This window comes from Hipposideros armiger, unplaced genomic scaffold, assembly GCF_001890085.2.
Source record: "Hipposideros armiger isolate ML-2016 unplaced genomic scaffold, ASM189008v1 scaffold_442, whole genome shotgun sequence".
NCBI lineage: Eukaryota > Metazoa > Chordata > Mammalia > Chiroptera > Hipposideridae > Hipposideros > Hipposideros armiger.
Window position 1 is genome coordinate 1,340,937 of NW_017731792.1, and position 7,975 is coordinate 1,348,911.

A 7,975-nucleotide genomic window follows, 5' to 3' on the forward strand; every position below is an offset into this window, starting at 1 on the left:
TCTCTCTCATTGCCCTCCCCCTTCCTACATACATGTGTACATATATACACACATATTTTATAAATTAAGATTTCTGACAGTATTATTATAGCTTTCTAAGTCATTTAAATGATATAATATATTATAATACCTCTTCTCTAGTCTAAGTTCATGGTATGTGTATGCCAGATGGAACTGGCTCCTTAGGATGTCATGATTTATCATGTTATCAGCTCTTCTTACTGATGAGTGGTTGAATATGTAGACTCATTTTTTACTTCTTTTAAAATGTGTCTTACTTACCTCAGTGAAATAACACTGAAATATATATGAAAGGTTACCCCAGCCATACTCCCTATTGTATTATTGTATTATGAAAAAAGCATACTTGACTCTTATTGAAACTATTTTCTTGTATTCACAAACAGTAATAAGATAGTGTATGATATATATATATATATATATATATATATATATATATATAATCTTGACTTTAAAAATATTTTTAAATTGGGGACTCATAATCCTGTTCCCCATGTGTCTGTGATGCATTGGGACTATTTCTGAAACTTTCATTGTTTATTTGGACGTTTTTCTAAATTTATTGAAGCCAACTTGTTTAATACGCTTTATTATTTCAACAACCTTCAAAATATTTTCATGAAATTCACTGTATGTTACAGAAATGCTAAAATGTAAGGATTGAGTAAAAGCAGGTAATGCATATATAAAAAAGCTTAGGAACCATCAGGGTATAGAATCAGTAAGTGATACCTTCCATTTGAAACATATCTCTTAGGACATAAAAATAACATTAAGTCAGTAAACGAGTAGGTAAGGATGAAGTGTCAGTCTCTCAGACATCTATAAATCATAATTAAGTTGTTTTCTAATTATAAATGCATTCCTTGATATTCACCTCCAGCATGTAAGGAAGAGATGTTGACATTCTGACCCAGAGTTCTGGTAGCATTAAACTTGACTGATTGTTTAGCTTGCATATTATAATAGGATGTACCTTTGTTTGGCTCAAATCTGTCTCTCCTGAAGCACAGTGCAATTATTTTCCTCGCCAATTTTACAATTGGCAAGGCTCAGCTCCACTTGTTCAGTTATCCCAGAAGTTCATGAAGCCAAATGATGCAAAACCAATGAAAGAAATGCTTTATTTAGAATATTTTTAAGGGCTCTCTGGATATTGCTGAGAAGATAGTCTCCAGGATTACATTTCAAAAAATATTTGAAATATATGTTAGATTTCCCTGTCTTTGTAAGGATCGTAAAAACTGGTAATGGGATCTTTTAGCTGTGCTATCCATATCTCTCTTTCCAGTTATCAAGTTTGATTACACTCACATGTCATGGCACCTTTTTTTCCTCTCCCAATAGTGTCTGCCTTCCTCTTTATTTGGTAATATCAAACCTAATTTACTCTGGTTTTTCTGGATGACAACTGAACCCAGAAAACCTGTAAAATATTTAAAATAGTTTACATCCTCTGGTCTCTTTCTATTGGGTCATCAGAAAAGTCATGATGCATGTTTGCAACAGATGGCGCTAGTTCATTTTTGGAAGTACTACAGTCATTAGCATCTATGTTATTGCTATGACATTTGACAGCTGACAGTTCTAGCTTCAGTTTCAAAAAAAAATTAGCGATTTGGTTGAGTTTTGGGGATTTTACAACAAGTTGAAGATGGAAGACCAAACGCTGCATTTTCGCCATATTTTACTGTTTTACTTCCATTAAGGGAAGAATGCACATCAAGCTTGTGAAAAGTTGCATCAAGTTTATGGTGACAATGCTCTACAAGAATGTCAGTGCCAACAATGGTTCACAAAATTCCGTGCTGTTGATTTTGATCTCAACGACGTTCCTCAGTCAGGGAGGCCCACCGAGGTTGATGACGACAAAATAAAGGTAGTGATCGAGTCAAACCCATGTTACACAACATGAGAGATTGCAGAAACATTGAACATCCATCACTCAAGCATTCATGACCACCTGAAGAAGCTGGGATACATAAGCAAGCTCAATATTTGGGTTCTGTATGAACTCAAAGAAGTTCATTTGATGGCGCATATAAGTATCTGCAATATGCTCATTAAACGTGAGGAAAATGACCCTTTTTTGAAGTGACTGATAACTGGTAATGAGAAGTGGATTGTTTACAACAATGTGGTGTGCAAATGGTCTTAGTCCCAACATGATGATTTGCCTCCAACTACATCAAAAGCAGACATTCATGAGAGGAAGGTTATGCTCTCAGTGTGGTGAGATTTTAAAGGTGTCGTATTTTTCAAACTCCTACCAAGGAACCAAACAATTCGAATGTGTTCTGTTGGCAATTGGACAGTTTGAATGAATCCATCATACAGAAACTTCCAATGCTTGTTAATTGCATATGATTTGTGTTCCATCATGACAATGTGAGACCACACTTAAGTTTGATCACCCGTCAAAAATTATTGGAGCTTGGATGGGATGTGTTGCCACACCCACCATACTCACGTGACCTTGCACCATCAGACTTCCACTTGTTTCACACTTCCAAACTTCTTGCGTGGTATGACATTCAATTCAGTTGAGGCTGTAAATCAGCACTTTGTTTAGTTTTTCCTAGATAAAAACAGGTTCTTCTATGAACAAGGAATTGTGAAGCTCACTGAAAGATGGCAAAAGGTTATTGAATAAAACAGGCAATATATCATTGATTGATCTTTGTTTTTTATATAAATAAATGACCTTTGAAAAACATAGACAAAATATATCATGACTTTTCCGACAATCCAATATACTATGAAAAGTGAGTGTTTAATTTATTCAAAAGATACTTCAGTCTGTTTCAAAGATATTTGTTTAGATACCATTATATAAAATAGTTAATTTTACTGATTATATACAAACATAAATGAGCAAGTCTTTGACATGGTTATAGAAATTGGGTCAGAGATTATAAGTAGGCTCACAATTGTGAAGACCATACATATATTAAGACTACTTTGATTTTTTTTAATGTATTTATAGCTCTTCACATTATTCTTAGCTATGCTCACCTCACAAATCTAAAAATAAATATTTTAGTAGCATCCCATAATATTGGCTTGTCGGAAAAGTCATGACATATTTTTTCTATATTTTTTGTTGCAAAAATGCATCATGACTTTTCCGACAACCCAATATATATTTTAAACCTAGAACCTTAAATGAGCCCTTGTAGGACTTAATGATAAATTATTTTCTGAGATTTAAACCTTCCTGCATTCACAAAAATTCATTGCTATAAGAAATGGACATAATGGGCAGGTCACAAATTACTAAGCATGAGTTACTATAACCAGAAAAAAATATTGTTCAGAAGGGCACCTGAAGAAAAGATACCTTGTAGAAGGAGAGAGTGCTATTATACGGACATGGATTCTGTCAATTAAATTATACTCCTTTGTTCATTCTCTCTCTCTCTTTCTCTCTCTCTGCCTCTCTCTGCCTCTCTTTGTATCTCTCTATTTCTGTCTGTCTCTCTCTGTCTCCTTGTCTCTGTTTCTCTGTTTCCCTCATACACACACCTACCAAAACACAGACACCTAATTCCCCTTTCCCTTTTCTGCTGCCTTACAGATTTGAAATTACCAATAACGTTTATAAAATTTTTAATAAAGAGACTAAGTCCAAGTTCCTTAGCATAATTAAAGCTCTTCACTCATCACATGATTTAGTCTCTTAATACCGAACTTCTTCTCCATGTGGTAAAAATTATATATGTTCATTAAAATGAGGTCAAGTAATTCAGAACTACTATACTGTCATATCAAAATAAGCATTGTTTATATCAGATAATTATCAGTCTAGACATCTCTATAAGCATATATGCAGGTAGAAAAAGACATAGCTATAAATTTGGTTGGTTAACTAGAACAACAATTATGTTTAGGAAAACGGATTGTGATATGTATGTTACTTTAATTGAAATATTAAATTTAATTCTGTTTTGATTTAAGAAAAAAGTTAAATGGAAATTGAAGCAATTGATGAACATCAGATAATAATTTTTAAAGATTCATTTAAAATTAACAAGAAGATTGTGGAAAATATTACTAATTTAACGCCACTAGGTTTTAAGCTACATTTTAATATCACACAGTATAGATTGAGTCCTTGATATGAAAACTTGAGAAGATAGGCAATTATGATGATAATTATATGAATTATATGAATTATAATTATATGAATCACCTCATTTAAAAAAATCTTTAACAGTCTGCAATAATTACATTCAGCTTTTCAATTATATTCTCACCATTTTTATTATTTAATAGCATTCAATTCTCTCTTCTTGTCCTTTAAACACAGTTCTTCCAATAATGCCTGGGTTTATTACTTTTTTAATTTTTAATTTGTTCAGTCTTTGTGTGTGAGTACCTGTGTGTGTGTGTGTGTGTGTGTAAAAACCTCATGGCAGTTGTACTACCTAGTTTTTTTGTGGGTTTTTTTTACATTTAAGAATGCTTTCATTATTTTTGCTTCTTTTTTTATATATACATAAATAGTATCTTGGCTGGTTATATCTTTATGGCATACTTTCTTTCCTTTACAAATTTGTAGACATTATCTGCTAACTTCTAGTTTTGATTGCCATTTTGGAAAACTCAAGCTGATTAAATTTCTCTTTCTTTCTTTCTTTTTTTTCTTTTTTTAGGGCATTTGATTTTGTGGACTGAATAACAGAAGAAAAATTATTCTTTATTACTGATTTTCAATATCTTAATGTGGATATGTTGTTATGCTGGTCATTTATATCTACTTTTTCCAAAATATGACTTGATCTTTCAAACCTTGTATTCTGCTCTTCATTCTTTTTAGAAAATTTTCCTGAAATATTTTCAACATCTTTTTATTCATTTTAAGAGTTTTAACCTCAGTGATAACAATTATTCTTATGTTGGCCTATCATTGCCCTATATCTATTATTTTCTCTGTAATTGTTTGGTGTTCTTGGTTTTACATTCACTTTGATTATCTTAAACTTTTCCTCTGTCATTAATTTCATTTTCAGTTTGTCATACTGCTAGTTAATTATTAGTTCTGCAATGCTATCATTTTAAACCAGTTATTTATTAGCTTTTTAATTCCCTCTTTATCCCACTCTATGTTATTATTTATTTGAAGTTGATAGCTAATTCATGATATTATTAAAGTAATCAGTAATGCATAAACTAATGATGAGATATTTTTTCTCTTCCAAAGATAATTTTATTCTGTAATAGATTCCTTACATCTCTCCTGAGATATGTATACCAATGTATACCATTTTCAAGACTTATTTCATTGCTTAGATATGACAATTGTCTAACTGCTCTGATATAAGGTGGATTACTTTTCCTGATCAACAGATATGAAATATGTTTTCTCTGTTTTAAAGATAAAGCTCAGCTGTGACAGCAGTTTTGCATACATGTGTGCACATGTATGTGTGTATGTGTGAGAGAGGGACAAGACCATATTTCTGTTCTTTCTTAGGAGATTTTATTAAAGACACTACATGAAATTTCACCCAACCTTGATATTTATTCTACCAAAATTGGGAATGCCCTCAATTTCTGATCATTCAGTCAACTGAGTTTGAAGGCCATTGAATTTTTATTTCTGTCAGATTGAGTAAAACTCTGTTCTTTAACTCTTACATGTTAAACCTCTCTCCACACAAACACTAATTTTCTTCTCTCCAAATTCAGAGACATTGGTGATGAATCTTAGAAATTTTTTGAACTCCCCAGAATTATTTTTGATAAGTGGGAGTAGAATTATGAGCTTCTTGTGCTCCAAAAAAATCTTTAGTTTCTTGCATCAATAGATTCCTGTATTTGTTTGAAGAGTATCACATTAGTTTGTAATCTTTGTGGGGTGTCTCTTATGTTTTTTGTTTGTTTGTTTATTAGTTTTTGTTTTGTAAAGAAATTTTGGTATGTTTATTTGTCTTTTTGTACTGTATTTTATTATTTTAAAAGTGACAGTTTATTTCACCATACATGGGAAAGATTTTTATGACCTACATACATTCAAATATCTTTACTCAGAATTTACTTCCATGTGATTTATAATAAACATATACATGTGATTTTTATATAGAATTCTATAACAATGTCTTTGAAACTTGATGAGCTTCATATAAATGCTGAAGTTTTCTGATGGGTGTGTTGGTTGGGGTTGTGTGTATTTTATGTGGGGTTATATATATGGGAGTGACATCTATGTGTGTGAAAGGATATGTATATTGGTATGGGGGCTATGTGTGCATATACATACATGAGTATACATATGTGGAGGTCTCCCTGTGTGTGTGTGTGTGTGTGTGTGTGTGTGTGTGTATGAGAGAGAGAGAGAGAGAGAGAGAGAGGTTGAATTTACATGATTGTGGGGGCTGGCTAATACCAAAATTATAGGCAGTTCAATACCTTGGAAATTCAGGTAAGAGTTGATTTTGTTTTCTTGGTCTGGAAACTACATTTCAGGACAGCAGGTTAGAAACTCATGCAGGATTTTTCTGTTGTAGTGTTGAGGCAGAATTTTTTTCATTGGGAACCTCAGTTTGTGTTCAAATGATTGGATAATGCCACACATGTTGTGGAAGGTGATGTGCTTTACTCAAAGTATACTGATTGTAAATGTTAATGACATTTAAAAAATGACTTCACGGCAAAGACTGGGTTAATGTCTAACCAAAAAATGGGGCAGCAATGCCTAGCCAAATTTACACATAAAATGAACAGTAATGCTTTGTGATAGCCACATTTTAATGATGCAGTCTTGAGGCACATCTTTTCTGAGACTCAGTTTTCTACTAGTAACATGTACCTAATGACACATGTACTACAGTATAGAGCATATATGATACATAATATATACTATGCATATGTGTATACATAGTATATACATATATTGGGTTGTCAAAAATGTCATAATGCATTTTTGCAATGAAAAACATATAAAAATAAGTCACGACTTTACCAACAACCCATTATATAGTGTATACATTTAATATATAGTATATATTTTATATTACTATTATGTATATATGTGTGTGTGTATATATGTGTGTATATATATACATATATATGTATATCTATATATGATAGTAAATACAGAGGGTGCCAAAACATAGATACACATTTTAAGAAAGGAAAAAACTGTGTCAAAATTATGCTGATGGTAACCACTTTGAGCACCTCTTGTAATTGCAGAAGTCAAACGTGATGTATTCACCTTCTGTTTTGGTATATATTGAGTATTACAATTTTAATACAGTGTTTTCCTTTCTTAAAATGTGTATACATTTTTTGGCACCCTCTGTATATAGTCTGTTTCTTATTCCCTTTTTCTTGCATGAATACAGAACTGCTACTCATTAGCTGTGGAATCCTAGTAATTTCTCCCTTATTAGTCTTCAGTTTTCTCACCTGTAAAATGCAACATATTGGAGTAGAAGTCCTTGAGTTATGTAAGATCTGTAATGTTTAATCAGCCTATGGTGTCACTGCTTCAGTGATATTTGTGTATCCCACCATTCATAAAACTCCTAACTAATCTCTGTATTTGTCTGTTGACAGAAGGAATGTTGCCATCGTATGACACTAATGATCAGGCAAGTAGGTTCTCATTTTTCTATTAGTGGTAACAGTTTCAAGCCTGACCATTCACAGTGTATTGTCTACTTGTCCTGGTGATGGAAGTCATCTATTCATGGGGTATTAGGTACATACCCATGGAACACATTTTTTTTTTTAAATTTCACTGCAAATGCACTGGCCAGGATTAGGACTGGGTGACATATATGAGCCCTTCAGGATGGGATGTACCTGAACATGAGAATGTATGAATAACAGAAAAGTAATCTCAACCTTTCATAACAGGGTTATATTCGGATGCAATTGTGTACCACTTCTAGTGTTTTCATTTTACTAGTTAAAACATAGCCACAAAGGGCCGGCTGAGTGGCTC

The 7,975-nt window shown here is 32.5% G+C and overlaps 1 long non-coding RNA gene across 1 annotated transcript in view; it reads left to right on the forward strand.

Moving 5' to 3' along the window:
- Positions 1–7,614, forward strand: part of LOC109394859 (uncharacterized) — a 65,431-nt gene extending 57,817 nt beyond the window's left edge. The window contains exon 3 of the long non-coding RNA XR_002126535.1: positions 7,585–7,614. This is a non-coding gene — a long non-coding RNA (uncharacterized LOC109394859). The remainder of the gene's footprint in view (positions 1–7,584) is intronic.
- Positions 7,615–7,975: the final 361 nt, after the last annotated feature.